A 12,364-nucleotide genomic window follows, 5' to 3' on the forward strand; every position below is an offset into this window, starting at 1 on the left:
ACTGGCCGTGGTGGGGCCAAGGAACCACAGTTTTGGCTACAGTGACATCAACCCTGCACCCTCTGTGGCTGTTTAGTTCATCAGCGGTGTGAATGCCTCCACTGAGCGGTGGAAATTACCATCAAAACAATGACCCAACTAGATCTTGTGGGATGGTGCGGGTGCGGGGGTGGGGGGCACTTCCGGAGCCGGACAGAGCCAGGTAAATGTGAACTGCCTCTGATGGCATTGGGCTGGTGATTTATCTCCCTGAGCCTCAGTCTCCTCACCCGGACGGGGGATGGTAGCAGTGCCCATCTTATCTTGTTGTCTGGAGGCTCCGTAAGATACAATGAATACTGATGCTTATAAAGCACTTATTATGTGCCAGATATCACCCACTCTACTTGCATTCATTCATTTTCACAGTAATCCTCTGAAGGAGGGTCTGTCATTGTTCCCCATTTTACAAATTAGGAAACCGGCTCAGCAAGATTGAGTAACTTGCCCAAAGTCACCATCCCGCCGGGCAGTGTGGCCACAGAGTATATGAGCCTAGTCCTCAGGCTGCAGAGCCCATCACTGGAAACGCTCGGTGAGCCCACAGCCCATTATAGAAAGAGCTCTTGAAGCATGTGCTTTAAGATTCTGAAGGGTACCTGCTCTTTGGGGTTTCCAAGGGTATTCAGCTGCATTGGCTCACTGAATTCCTGAAAACACTTGGTAAGGGGTCCAGCCCATTTTACAGATGGAAGACACTGAGGCTCAGGGAGGGAAAATGAGCTGTTCATCCCACCACTCCAGCCTCTCCAGCCAAACAAGTCTTCTCTCCACTCTTCGAAGACACCGAGTCACTTTTCCTGGGATGGCCTCAGCACTTGCTGTTCCTTCCACCTGGAATGCTGTGCCCTCACCTTCTGGCTGCCTCCTTCTCAAGCTTTGTAAGCCGTCTTACATGTCACCTCCTTAGGGAGACCCTCCATGCCTGCTCACCCAAATCTCAAACCTGTTTGTCTTCCCTCTAGCTAAGTCCTCAAGTTCCTTGCTTTGTGGAGATCACCACCACTGTTAATTGTATTCTTTCTTTACTGACTCCCTAAATCTTGCATGGAAGAGAATGAGTCCTGTGTGGGGTTGGGGTGTGTGTAGATTAAGTTGCCTCTGCACCTGAGGCAGAGAACTTCCAGGCATGACACTCTGAGACATACAGCAGAAGCAGGTGGCCAGAAAGCTGGTGCCTTGTCCCAGGCAGGAAGCCACTCTCTCAGTGACATACCACCTCCCTCAGATGCGGGTTCCAGAACCCATCCCACTGCTGCAGTGCCCCCAGTCCAAAGGCTGGGCCCTCTGTCTACCCTGGGGACTTAGTTCCGAATTCTACCATTACATATGGTTTGTTGGAACCAGAGTCCATAGGGAACCTTCCCTGCAAGGAGTCTGGAGACTGTACTTGTTGGCTTCTACCTTCCTGGCAGGCAAGCCAAGAAGAGGGAGGTGTGACATCCTGGCACTGCACTGTAGCTAGCTAGCTCCGCGGGCGGGAGTCTTGTTCCCTGCTCCGGCCATGGGCCAGCCCAATTCCATCAAGGGACTGAATGAGGTGTTAGGGGTTGAACCCAGACTTGTCTGATTCAAAACTCCAGCTCCCTTCCATTTGAACTTGCTCTCTCTCACTCGTTGGGCCCTCACTTGAGGGTTTTGGAGCCCCAGACGCTCTGTGTGTGCAATGCTGGCAGTTCAGAGCTTCCTCGAGGATGCCTGACTCAGAAGGCTCCACACTTGCCGTGGGGCTTGAACTCAGGACCCTGAGATCAAGAGTCATGTGCTCTATGGACTGAGCCAGCTGGGCACCCCAGAAAGGCTGGTATTTTTTATTTTATTTTTTTTAAATCTTTATTTTTTTTTAATTTTTATTTATTTATGATAGTCACACACAGAGAGAGAGAGAGGCAGAGACACAGGCAGAGGGAGAAGCAGGCTCCATACACCGGGAGCCCGACGTGGGACTTGATCCCGGGTCTCCAGGATCGCGCCCTGGGCCAAAGGCAGGCGCTAAACCGCTGCGCCACCCAGGGATCCCGAAAGGCTGGTATTTTTTAAATGAGAATTAGGATTGACTGTGTGAGGCAGGAGCCAAAGGGGACCCAGGAGACACGAAACTGCTCAGCTCCAAGACTGTAAGTCTTCCCAGCTGAGCACGAACCTCTATGCTCTGCTCTTTCCTTGATTAGGGACCTGAGCTCTGGGCCCATAGGCAGGATGCGGGCCACTTGGAGAAGCAGGTGGGGCAGCCACAGCAGTGCAGTTTCTCCCTAGCTCTTCCAACTTCCTGGGGCTTTTGTCGGCTTCCCAGGCCTAACTGGGAGGTCAGGCCACCCAGGGGCTAATTCCTGACATTCTCTGGGAGGCTGAGAAATAGCAAATGTGGTGCAAAGATGCTGGCAAGGAGACCTCCTTGAATCTCAGGAAAAATACCCAGAAGCGCTCACAGGGATGTCCAAAAGCAGATGTCCACACTTGAAAGAAAAAGAGACAAAGAAAGAACGAATGAACGAGTTTTCATCATGCATCTTTAAGCAGGGAATGGGCAGAGCAAGTCTCCATCCCTGACCTCAACTCCAGCTCCCAGGCATCCCCCTACCCAGAGGCAACCTCTGGTAGCATCTCTCAATCATCCTGTTCCCCCCAAGCTCATCCCTCCCTCCTCACCTCCCACTCCATCCTGTTCTCCTCATACTGGCCTCCTCCTTGGTCCTTGAATAGGCCAAGTGCATTCCTATCACAGGGCATATGCACTGGCTGTGCCCTCTGCCCAGATACTGTATGGCTCTCTCCCTCCCCCTCTCAGCAAGGCCAGCCCTGACCTCCCTACCTCTGTACACAGTCTTTCCACATTTTTTTTCCTCTCTAATACATTGTATAATATATTTGGTTTTCCTAATGCATCTCCCCCACTGTTAGAATGTGGGCTCCATGAGGGCAGAGACTTTGCTTATCTTGGTCACTGCTGAATTCTCTCCACCGGCCATGGCGCCCTGCACATAGTAGGTACTCCTGCATTAGTGACTACCCTTCAGAAGTCTCCATGCATGGACAAGCATGGATATGCACATTTATTCCACCTCTTTTTTTTTTTGTTTGCACGAGAGGTACCATTTTCCATACCCCTGCCTGCACCTGCTTCTGTGCTAAACAATGTATCTTGGAGCTCTGCCCGCTTCAGAACGCACAGTCTGTCCTCATGCTTGTCCACAGCTGCCTAACTGTTTCACTGGATGGACACCCAGGACACGCAGCCAGCCCCACTGACTTCGCTCAGGTGACCCCAGCCTCTGGCCACCAAAAGGGAGGCTGCATGGATCACGGTCCTCCCTCGATGTCTCCTCTTGAGGTTGCACTTCTCTGGTTCCATCCCTCTGGTGCTTGAGAGTGGAGCCTCAGGCAGATGCTCCAGGGGGCAGGGTAGGGGGCAGGAGCACACTCCAGAGATGCAGCCCTGGGAGAAAACGAGTTGTTTATCTTCAGAGATGATTGGGCCTATCAGACAGGGGCTTGATCTCCTTCTCTGCTTCCTTCTTTCTGAAATGTACACAGTGTCATCAATAAAGGTGCAGACATGAGAGGAAGCGGGGGTGACACTACAGTTTCTTGCAGCAAGGGGTGCAGGGTGACTGGGGGCTCTGAGTGACATCCTCAGGGATGCTTTTGCAGGATTGTGAGATTAGAAGGGGCCCTGGACTCCCATTATTCTGGAAAGATGGAGATCTGGGAAGATCCTGACCCTTCAAAATCCTGAGTTGTGAAACGTAACTTTGTTTTTGAACACCAGGATATGTTTTCTTACCCTTTAAAGAGTTTCTAGCATTCAGGTGTCCTTGATGCAACTTCTTATTTGGAGTGTTAACTTCCCACTGGATGCTGGGTCCTGAGGGCTGGGCTTGACTTCCTTCACTGCTCTGTCCTACAGTGCCCAGCACTCAATAGGCACTTACTACGTATTAAATGAACAAACGATGAGGCATTCATTGAAAGCAGGCTTTCCCTCCTCCTGCCTACAATTTTGAAAGAGGGTCCCTGTTCACTAAAGAAGTTTCTACTTCCTGCCCCCTGTCAACCCCTCCATTTTGGGTAGAGACCACTGACTGCTGAATGGAAGACTGGCCTGGGCAGCTCATGCTTTGTGTGTGTGGGGGGAGGGGGTGGGTCACAGACAGGCTGGCACTCACTGAATGCAGCCCACCCAGTCATTTGGTATTTGGTTTGTGTTTTAAAGTGAGGGTGAACATGACAGCTCGGGTATGGGTGCAGGGGTGTACTGCAGGCCCCGCCTGTCCCTGCTGTTCACCTCTTCCCTGGCTTGCTGTTCCTGCCAGGCTCTGTGGGCTTTTGAGTTTGAAATTGCTGTTTAAAGCATGTCCAAAGTATGAACATTGTATGTGAGATTTCTCATGTGCCCATGGTTCTGGTATGTATGCAAGGCTGGCCTGGGAATGTTCATCAGGGTGTCTTTTGGTTTGTCCCCGATAGAGGCCCAGAGAGTGAGGGCTTTCCTCTGCATGCGCTCTGACAGCCAGCCCAGGGCTTTTGGGGTGGCTCAAGGAGGCTCAAGTCATTGTAACCTCCAGCCTGTGTTTTTCTCCAGGCCTGTCCAGGGGCATACTTTTGGGGCAGAAAGTTTGATCTGACATCATAGTTGCCCATATGGACTGTTAGCCTGAATGGGTTTCTCCTGGGGGTCAGATCCTGGGTTGGGGATGAAGGATCCTCCATATCTACCCAGAGGCTGAGACAGTGGAGAGAGGTGAAGTCTTTACTGTGAAACATGCCAGAGGGATGAGTGCTAGAAAACTGGGATGCAGAGACCAGTCATTCCCACTTGAGTCCAGATTCTGCAAGGCCAAGCCTGATCCCCAGCCAGTGTCCTCCATGTTGCATGAATTCATTATTCACTGTTCATTCACTGTCAACACTTTTTAACTGCTGTCTATTGTGTGCTGGTAATACAGCAGTGGGCTAGACAGATGAGGTCTCTGCTCTCATGGAGCTGACATTCTGGTGATAGAAGACGATATGTAAGTGATAAATGCCCAGGATAATTTTAGGTGGTGATAAATGGTGAAGAAAATATACACGGTGATGGGGTAGTTAGTGCCTTGGGAGTTTTGATAGAGGGCCAGTGAGAACTTCTTTAAGGAGATGACATTGAACTGGGACTAGAACATAGGAGACAGCTATCTTAGGCAGAGGGACTAGCAAGTACAAAGGTCCTGAGGCAGGAATGAGTTTGACTAGTTTGCTAATTATTTAGGAGGGAATGGTCGAATGATTTGAAGGATAGTGGCAACATAACCTAAGGGCAGAATTTGTCCCTGGGATGGCAGAGCTCCCTGGATGCATGGGACATCTCACCATGTTCCCAGCTGGTCAGAACCCATGTGCCATATGCTGCTCAATGTCCTTGGGCAACTTCCCTTTATCTTAGTCTCCTCACCTATAAAATGGGTATATTGACAGTCTTTCCCTCATGATGATGAGATGTTTGGGAGGCTCTTAGTTAGCATAATTATTAACCCCCATCCCAGCCCAGGGTGTAAGGCCCCTCTAGGGAGGCTGTTTGGGGGCAGAGTGTTCTTTGGCAATCTTTCAAAGCTGCTCTTCCATTAGTTACATGAGAAGCCCTGGGGTGGCTGCTCAGAGCCCAGTAGCAAATGGTAAAGTGCTGCAGAGTAGTATCCAGGGTGCTGCTGGGTGCTGATGTGTGGGGGTCTGGGGGTGGGCAGCGGCTCAGCTGAGACCCCTTCCAGTTCATCCCTGCAGAGCCATGGTTTGGAGTGCCCATCTGGAATCACTTGGAGAATGAGTCTATCAGTTAGGTCCTTAATCTCTCTGGGTCTCAGTTTCCCCATCTGTAATGTCAGGTCAATACTAGGAACCCACTGTCTGAGGGCTTCTGAGGTGGGGGGGAACAGTGCGATCCTGAGGACATGTACTTATTCCCTGTAGCCCAAGAGGGTGGGATTAATAACCAGAGGGACAGAGGAGGGCTAGAAAGAGCACAAATCACAAATCATCCTGAGAAAAAAGGCCTTGCTTCTCCTGGCTTCAGTTTTTCCATCTGCAACATAGCTGGGCCAGAGGACACTGACATCGGAGTCTGTGCTTGGCTCCCTTTGAGGGGTTTCCAAGTGGCCCCTGGGACATTTAAAGCCGACAGTTCCCCTGCCTGGCCTGCCTGCCCCACCACCTATGCCCACAGCCTTGGCCAAAGCCCCTGGGGAACCACTGGGAGGCAGACCCTGGGCAAAGGAACCCCTGAAGGTACCCCAAACCCTCCTCCTCTGGTGCCAAATCCCAGAGCAGATCTCAGGAGCGGGGCAGCCCAGGTGGCTCAGCGGTTTGACTTCGACCCAGGTCGTGACCCTGGAGACCCCGGATCGGATCCAGTCCCACGTCGTCGGGCTCCCTGCGTGGAGCCTGCTTCTCCCTCTGCCTGTGTCTCTGCCCCCCCTACACCGCCCCCCCCCCCCCCCCCCCGTCTCTCATGAATAAATAAATAAAATCTTAAAAAAAAAAAAAAAGATCTCAGGAGCCTTCTCAGGTGACACTCTGGGGGAGGGGCAGGGAGGATGCAAAAGGAGGGCTGCCCAGTCCCCACCCTACCCTCCTGGCCCTGTCTTCCCCAGGCCCCTTGGAGGACTCCGCCTTCCTTTTGCAGGTCTGGCTTTTTGCCTGAGGATTCCCACAGTTTGGTTGGTGGCAGTGGAGCTGGTGAGGCCAGGATGGGGAGGTAGGGGACCACTGACCCATGTCCCCTTCTCATTCCAAACTGTGAACTGTGCCTCTTCCCTCCACATGTACTTCCCCTTTTTCCAGATTTTGTCAGCCCCAGGTGCTCCCTCTTTTCCCCCAATAAAAGGAAAACTAGCAGCCTGAGGGGGCAGAGAAGGACAAATTGCTACAGGGGAGGCAGGCAACCCCTGCCTGCTGGCAGGAGGCACGCCTGGGCCCCTGGAAACCGCATGGCTGCCTCCCCACCGCAGCCATTCCCCACACCCCCTGGGGGTTCTCAGATGTTGGCAGATGGCAGAACTGAATCTGCTGAGACTTCGCTCCAAAAAAGGAAAGCTGAACCGAAAACAAAAATTCAAACTCTCCAACATCTTAGGGGAAAGGAGAGGAGGAGGGAGGCTCCAGGCCTGGGGCTCCCGGTGCCCTCTGCTGTTTAAAAAAAATCTTCTCCAGCTTGGGAGGGCCACCTGGGAGGGGGTGAGCCGGGACACACAATTGTCAGGGAGGCCAGAGAGGTTCTTGCTGGAACTGCGAGTGTCTGTACATGTGCCTGAGGTGACCTCACATGCTTGTGAGGGTGTGCTCCTGGATGTGCGTGTGTGTCCCTGTGTACCTGACCACAAGCTTGCAGCATTTAGTCTGTGCATTTGTGTCCTCGGAGGTCCCAAAATGGATGTACACTCAACGACACATTATTGAGTCCCTACTGTGTGGAAAGGCAAGTGCACAGATAGCCAAACATGCCGTCCCTGGTGAACAGGACATTCTGGTGTGCGTGCCTGCCCGTGTATGGAACTTGTGTCTGTCTGTGTCTCGTGTTTATCTGTGGGTGATCTGACACTTGAGTCTATGCCTCAGGCTAGGCGCACGTCTGCGGTGCGTTGTGAGTTTCCTCGTGTGATCACTGAGCACATCTGCTGTCCCACGAGGCCCAGGGTGTGAAAGTCTGCAGCTGAGAGGTTAGGCTCCCACGACGCGCGGCAGTCCCCGGGGTGGGCTCTACCGCGCGGGGCCCTGCGCCTCGGCGGGTGGCCCTCCCTGCACACCCCCTCCCCACGCACGGCCACTCTAGAGTTATAATTTAATAGCTGAAACGCGATTCCAGTTAAGTATCTGGGGCTGGGGAGGAGGAGGGCGCGAAGCCCCACCGGAGAAGGAGGAGGGGGCGGGATGGGAGGCGCTTTCCCCCTCCTCCCTCCCTCAGGGAGCTGCTAGAAGAAACGGCGTCGCGCCCAAGTGTAAGGGTGTGTGTGTGTGTGCGCGCGTGTGTGCGCGCGCGTGTGGCAACGTGAGCGCGCGCGAGTGGGTGCGCGCAGGGCCAGGGGAGGCGACGCGGGCCCTTTAAGGAGCCCGAGGGGGCCGGGCCGGGGAGCGTCGGTGCGGGCGGGGAGCCGGGAGCTGCGAGGCCGAGCCACCGCCCCCCGGGCTCCCGCCCCGCCCCCTCCTCCCCCTCCCGCCGCCGCCGCCGCCGCCGCCGACACCGCCGCCGCCGCCGCCGCCGCCGCCGCCGCCGCCGGGGAGCGGAGCCGCGGGCAGGCCCGGCCGCACCGGAGCCCCGCGTCCGCCCGCGCCCCGCCCGAGCCGTGCGCCCGCGCCCCGCGCCCCGCGATGCGCTCCGAGTGGTGGGCCGGGGGCCCTGGGCAGGCGCCCTAGGAGGCGGCGGCGGGAGGATCGCGCCCCGGCTGGAGGCCGGGCCTGCTGCGCGCCCCCAGCCCGTTCGGCACCGCCACTTGCCTGAGCGCCCGGGCGGCCAGAGCGCGCCCCGAGCCCGGGCGCCGCCGCCGCCACCGCAGCGAGGTGAGTCGGGGCCGCGGGGAGGCGCGGGGCGCGCTTCCGGGGGGATCGGGGAAGGTCGGGCGGCGCACGCGGCGGAGTTGGCGGGGCCCCTGCACTCCTGAGTTGGCGCTCTCGGGGGTGGCCTGCTGGGGAGCGAGGCGCCCCGTGGCCGCTGCGGCCCGCGTGCGTGGGGGCGCTGGCGCTGGGGAACTTAGGGGAACTCCAGCTACCCTGCGAGGGGGCGGGAAGGGGGGAAGTGGCGTGGGGTGGGCCCGCGGGGGGACGCCCTGGAAATGCGCAGGGCAGCCCCCCGCCGTGCGCCCAGCCCTGTGGGCCTGGCCGCATGCGCCTCCCTCCTCCCCAAGTAGCCCCAGGCTCGGGGGTGACACTGCGTCTTATTTTCCAGCAGGCAGCGCGGGCTTGGGGAGCCCCTGGAGATGGCACCCGGTGCTCCCCGGCCTGGCTGCTGGGGGAGGGCGCGGGGCGGGTTCCCGCCAGCGGGGGGGCGGGGGCCGCTCCCGGGCGGGAGAGCAGAGGGCGCTGGGTGGGGGGTCCCCCCGGGAGAGGCGCCCCGGCCCCCCCCGCCCCCGCGGGCCGGTGTTCCTGCTGTCTGGGCCTGCCTCCCGCGGCTGGTGACGCCTCATTGGGCCGCCTCCTGGTCCCTCCCCCGGGCTGTGCGGATACTTGGGATGCCACTAGTTTGGGAAGTTGGAATTCAGAGCTGATCCCACTCGGGCTGGACCTGGAGGCCCCAGGCCCCAGTGCTGGGAGAGCATCCCCAGAGACCTGCGCAGGGGTGGGGGGACTCGTGGGGCGCGCCTTCCTCACCCCGGGCGCTGGCAGTAAAAAGCCGGAGGGAGGGAGAGAGAGAGGGCAAGGCGGGCGGGAGGGAGAGACAGGCTGTACCTGTGAGCTGCCGTCGCCCGGGCCCAATTAGCGTGGGGCGCCCGGCGGTATTTTTACATTGTAGGTTTATTTTTTTGGAAGCCAGTGTCCTCCCGCCGCCTGTCGCGCGCTCCGGCTCTCCGAGGGTCTGGTTGCAGGCAGCGGAGGCGGATCTGTGCAGTGGGCTCAGCCTCCTCCTTTCCTCCCCCTCCTACTCCTCCCCTCCCCCTCGTTGGTGAGAACTGGTTTTATTATGATTATTTTTTTTCCCTTTTTGCAGATTTGGAGGAAGGATGTGTGAGGGAGGGAGGGGGGGAGGGGTGAGGATCCCTGTGGGCTGGATGGGGGAGTTCTGGGCACGTTGGGATGTGTTATCGGTGGCCTTGACTTTGCCCTTTTTAAAACCAGATCTGGGTCTTCGCGGCTGCTTTGATATAAGGGGCTCTCAGGACCAGGCGTGAGCTAGGAGGGCGTCCCAGGGCATTGTTGTGTACCTCGTCGTGGGTGGCCTTTTTTTCTTTTCTTTTTTCTTCTTTCTTTCTTTCTTCTTTCTTTCTTTCTTTCTTTCTTTCTTTCTTTCTTTCTTTCTTTCTTTCTTTCTTTCCTCTCTCTCTCTCTCTTTTTCTTTCTTTCTTTTCTTTTTCTTTGATGGAGTGGGGAAAGCAATCAGAGAAAGGAAGAGATGTGAGCTGGGATAGCCGAGCCTTTTTGACAGCCTACTCTGCAACTCAACTCCCCGGGTTCAAATCTTTCTCCGGGTTCAAATCTTTCTTTTGTCACTTATCTGGCTGGGTGACCCTGGACACATTACTTAACCTGTCTGTGCCTTAGTCTTCTCAGCTGCAAAGTAGGGTAACGGTATTCCCAAGTCCCTAGGGTTGTTGTGAGAACCAGAGAGTAGTATTTGTGTGCATGTTACCATGACCACTGTTTTGTTATTATTAATTACCATTACTAGGTTCTAAAACTTGACTTTTAATCCAACGGCCTGGAAATCTTGAGAGCCGGGGCCGTCTTGCCTCTTGCTGGGGAGTGGGGGGACCAGGTGGAGGGAGGACGCCTTCTCCCCACCGGTGCCCTCCGCTTTTGCCGGTGCCGATGGAGCCGGGGCAGGTGCTGCCTGCCGCCCATTGAGCGGATGCACAGACCGAGCCGGGTGGCGGGGCGCACGCAGGCCCGGGAGCAGGTCCGGGAGCAGGTCCTGGAGCAGGCGCCGAGATGCGAGGGCATCCCGGGCGCTGTCTGGCTTCCCCGCCAGCCGCCTTGTCCCTGCTTGGAAATTTACCGCCGCCGCCGCCGCCGCCGCCGCCGCCGCCGGGTGCCCGGGGAATCTGCGGTGCCCAGACATGGGGGCGGGAGCCAGCGGGCCTCAGCCCTGGCCTCTTCCCACTGAGCTATTTATGCTTGCTCCGGGATCAATACTATTGATAAATCCATGTAAATGGTAATGTGACTGTCAGGTCCCGGTGAGGGATGGAGACCCCCTTCTGGGGCTGCGCGCATCCCCCTCCCTCCCTGGTCGAGGGTTCGCCTGCGTGGAAAGGATTTATTTGGCATAATCTGTTCTTTTCCCCCAATTAATAACACTTATACCACCTCCTAAAGATTTCTGAGAGCTCTGGAAACACGCATTTAGCTGCATGAAAGCCCTGAGCCTAGCCGGGGAGGGCGGGATTGTTCCAGGGCACGGGGTGGGGGCTTGGGCTCACTGGCACTCACCCGCTGGCACAGTGGAAAGCCTCCCCCCCACTCCCCCTGGGAGTCGTGGCCCCCAGTGCCTTGCCATTCAGGCTGCCTGGGCTGGAATACTCCCCCGCCAACTGCCCGGTGGGGGTGTCCCTTATTCTGTGTTCCCACCCCCACCTGAGGCCTGTGGGTGAGATTGGTGGTTCACACTGAGATTTGGGAATGGGAGGGTCCACCTTCAGGAGAACCCAGCCTGAGGAGCTTCTGTCTATGAGAAGCAGAAGCGCTCCAGGCAGGAGCCCACAGGCCCTTCCCTCCTCCAGCTCTCTGAACAACCGCCACCCCCCCCCATGGCACTCTGCCTCCTACGAGAGGGTTGAGAGCTTTTATTTGTCTGTTTTTCTCTTCTCTGTTTCCTTTTCATGTCTCAGCCGCTAACAGCAGCCTCCCCAGGTGACACCTCTGAAGGGAACAGCTTGCAGGAGCTGGTAATTCCTGCCCCACCTGCCCCAGGGAGGGGGTACTAGGAGGGGGGCCTGGGGAGGGCCAGCTGCCCAGGGCCAGGCCAGGCTGTCATCCTAGGAGGCCTTGCACCATGCGTGGGTATGTGGGGTCCCCAGGGATGTGATGCTTAGGGAGGGTCAGCGGCATCCTCTGAGGATCCTTGGGGGCGTCTGGAAGGGATTTTATCCCATCATTGGGCTCCTGCTCTTGGAGCTGGAGGTATTGTACATAACACAAAATACTCTATTAGGAACAGCCAACACATACCAGGCACTCATGGTGTGCCAGGCTCTGCCCCCACCAGGAATCCAGTCCTTCAGCTCTTGTGAGGTCAGTGCTATCATTATCCCATTTTATAGATAGTGAAATCGACAAGGCACAGAGTGGTTTAGTGACTTGCCCAAGGTCACACACTTAAGCTGTGGAACCAAAAATTAACACCTGGGATTGATTGCTCATGATCATGTTGGTACAGCACTAGCAGGCTACAGACCTGCTCTGTGGAACTGCTGGACAGGTTAGGAAGAAAAGAATTGTTTCTTATTGGAGCAGCACCTACAGATCTTTGCCCCAGGGGGGCAGGAGAGACATGGGGAGGGGAAAGTGCCTGAGGCAGGCCTAGCGTTTCTTTGAAGTCTCATTTTATCTTGAACATTCATGCAAATTTGGTATTCGCTTTGGCGGCTGTGTTTATTTTGAAATGAAAACATGGTTTTGAATTATTTAGCAGGGTGGATAACGGGGC

General features: G+C 56.3%; 2 long non-coding RNA genes across 3 annotated transcripts in view; one reads left to right on the plus strand and one right to left on the minus strand.

Annotated features, from left to right (window-relative positions):
- Positions 1-1,917: 1,917 nt before the first annotated feature.
- LOC144299739 (uncharacterized) lies at positions 1,918-9,585 on the minus strand. 2 transcript variants are annotated; one of them, XR_013366410.1, is made up of 3 exons: positions 9,451-9,585; positions 3,210-3,475; positions 1,918-2,495 (listed from the first exon to the last, which is right to left on the minus strand). It is a non-coding gene; the product is annotated as an uncharacterized LOC144299739 (long non-coding RNA). The 2 variants fall into 2 exon arrangements; XR_013366411.1 differs by lacking the exon at positions 9,451-9,585 and adding an exon at positions 3,824-6,357.
- LOC144299738 (uncharacterized) overlaps positions 8,368-12,364 on the plus strand; it is a 41,509-nt gene continuing 37,512 nt past the window's right edge. The window contains exon 1 of the long non-coding RNA XR_013366409.1: positions 8,368-8,565. This is a non-coding gene — a long non-coding RNA (uncharacterized LOC144299738). The remainder of the gene's footprint in view (positions 8,566-12,364) is intronic.

Source organism: Canis aureus, chromosome 27 (genome assembly GCF_053574225.1).
Source record: "Canis aureus isolate CA01 chromosome 27, VMU_Caureus_v.1.0, whole genome shotgun sequence".
Classification (NCBI taxonomy): domain Eukaryota; kingdom Metazoa; phylum Chordata; class Mammalia; order Carnivora; family Canidae; genus Canis; species Canis aureus.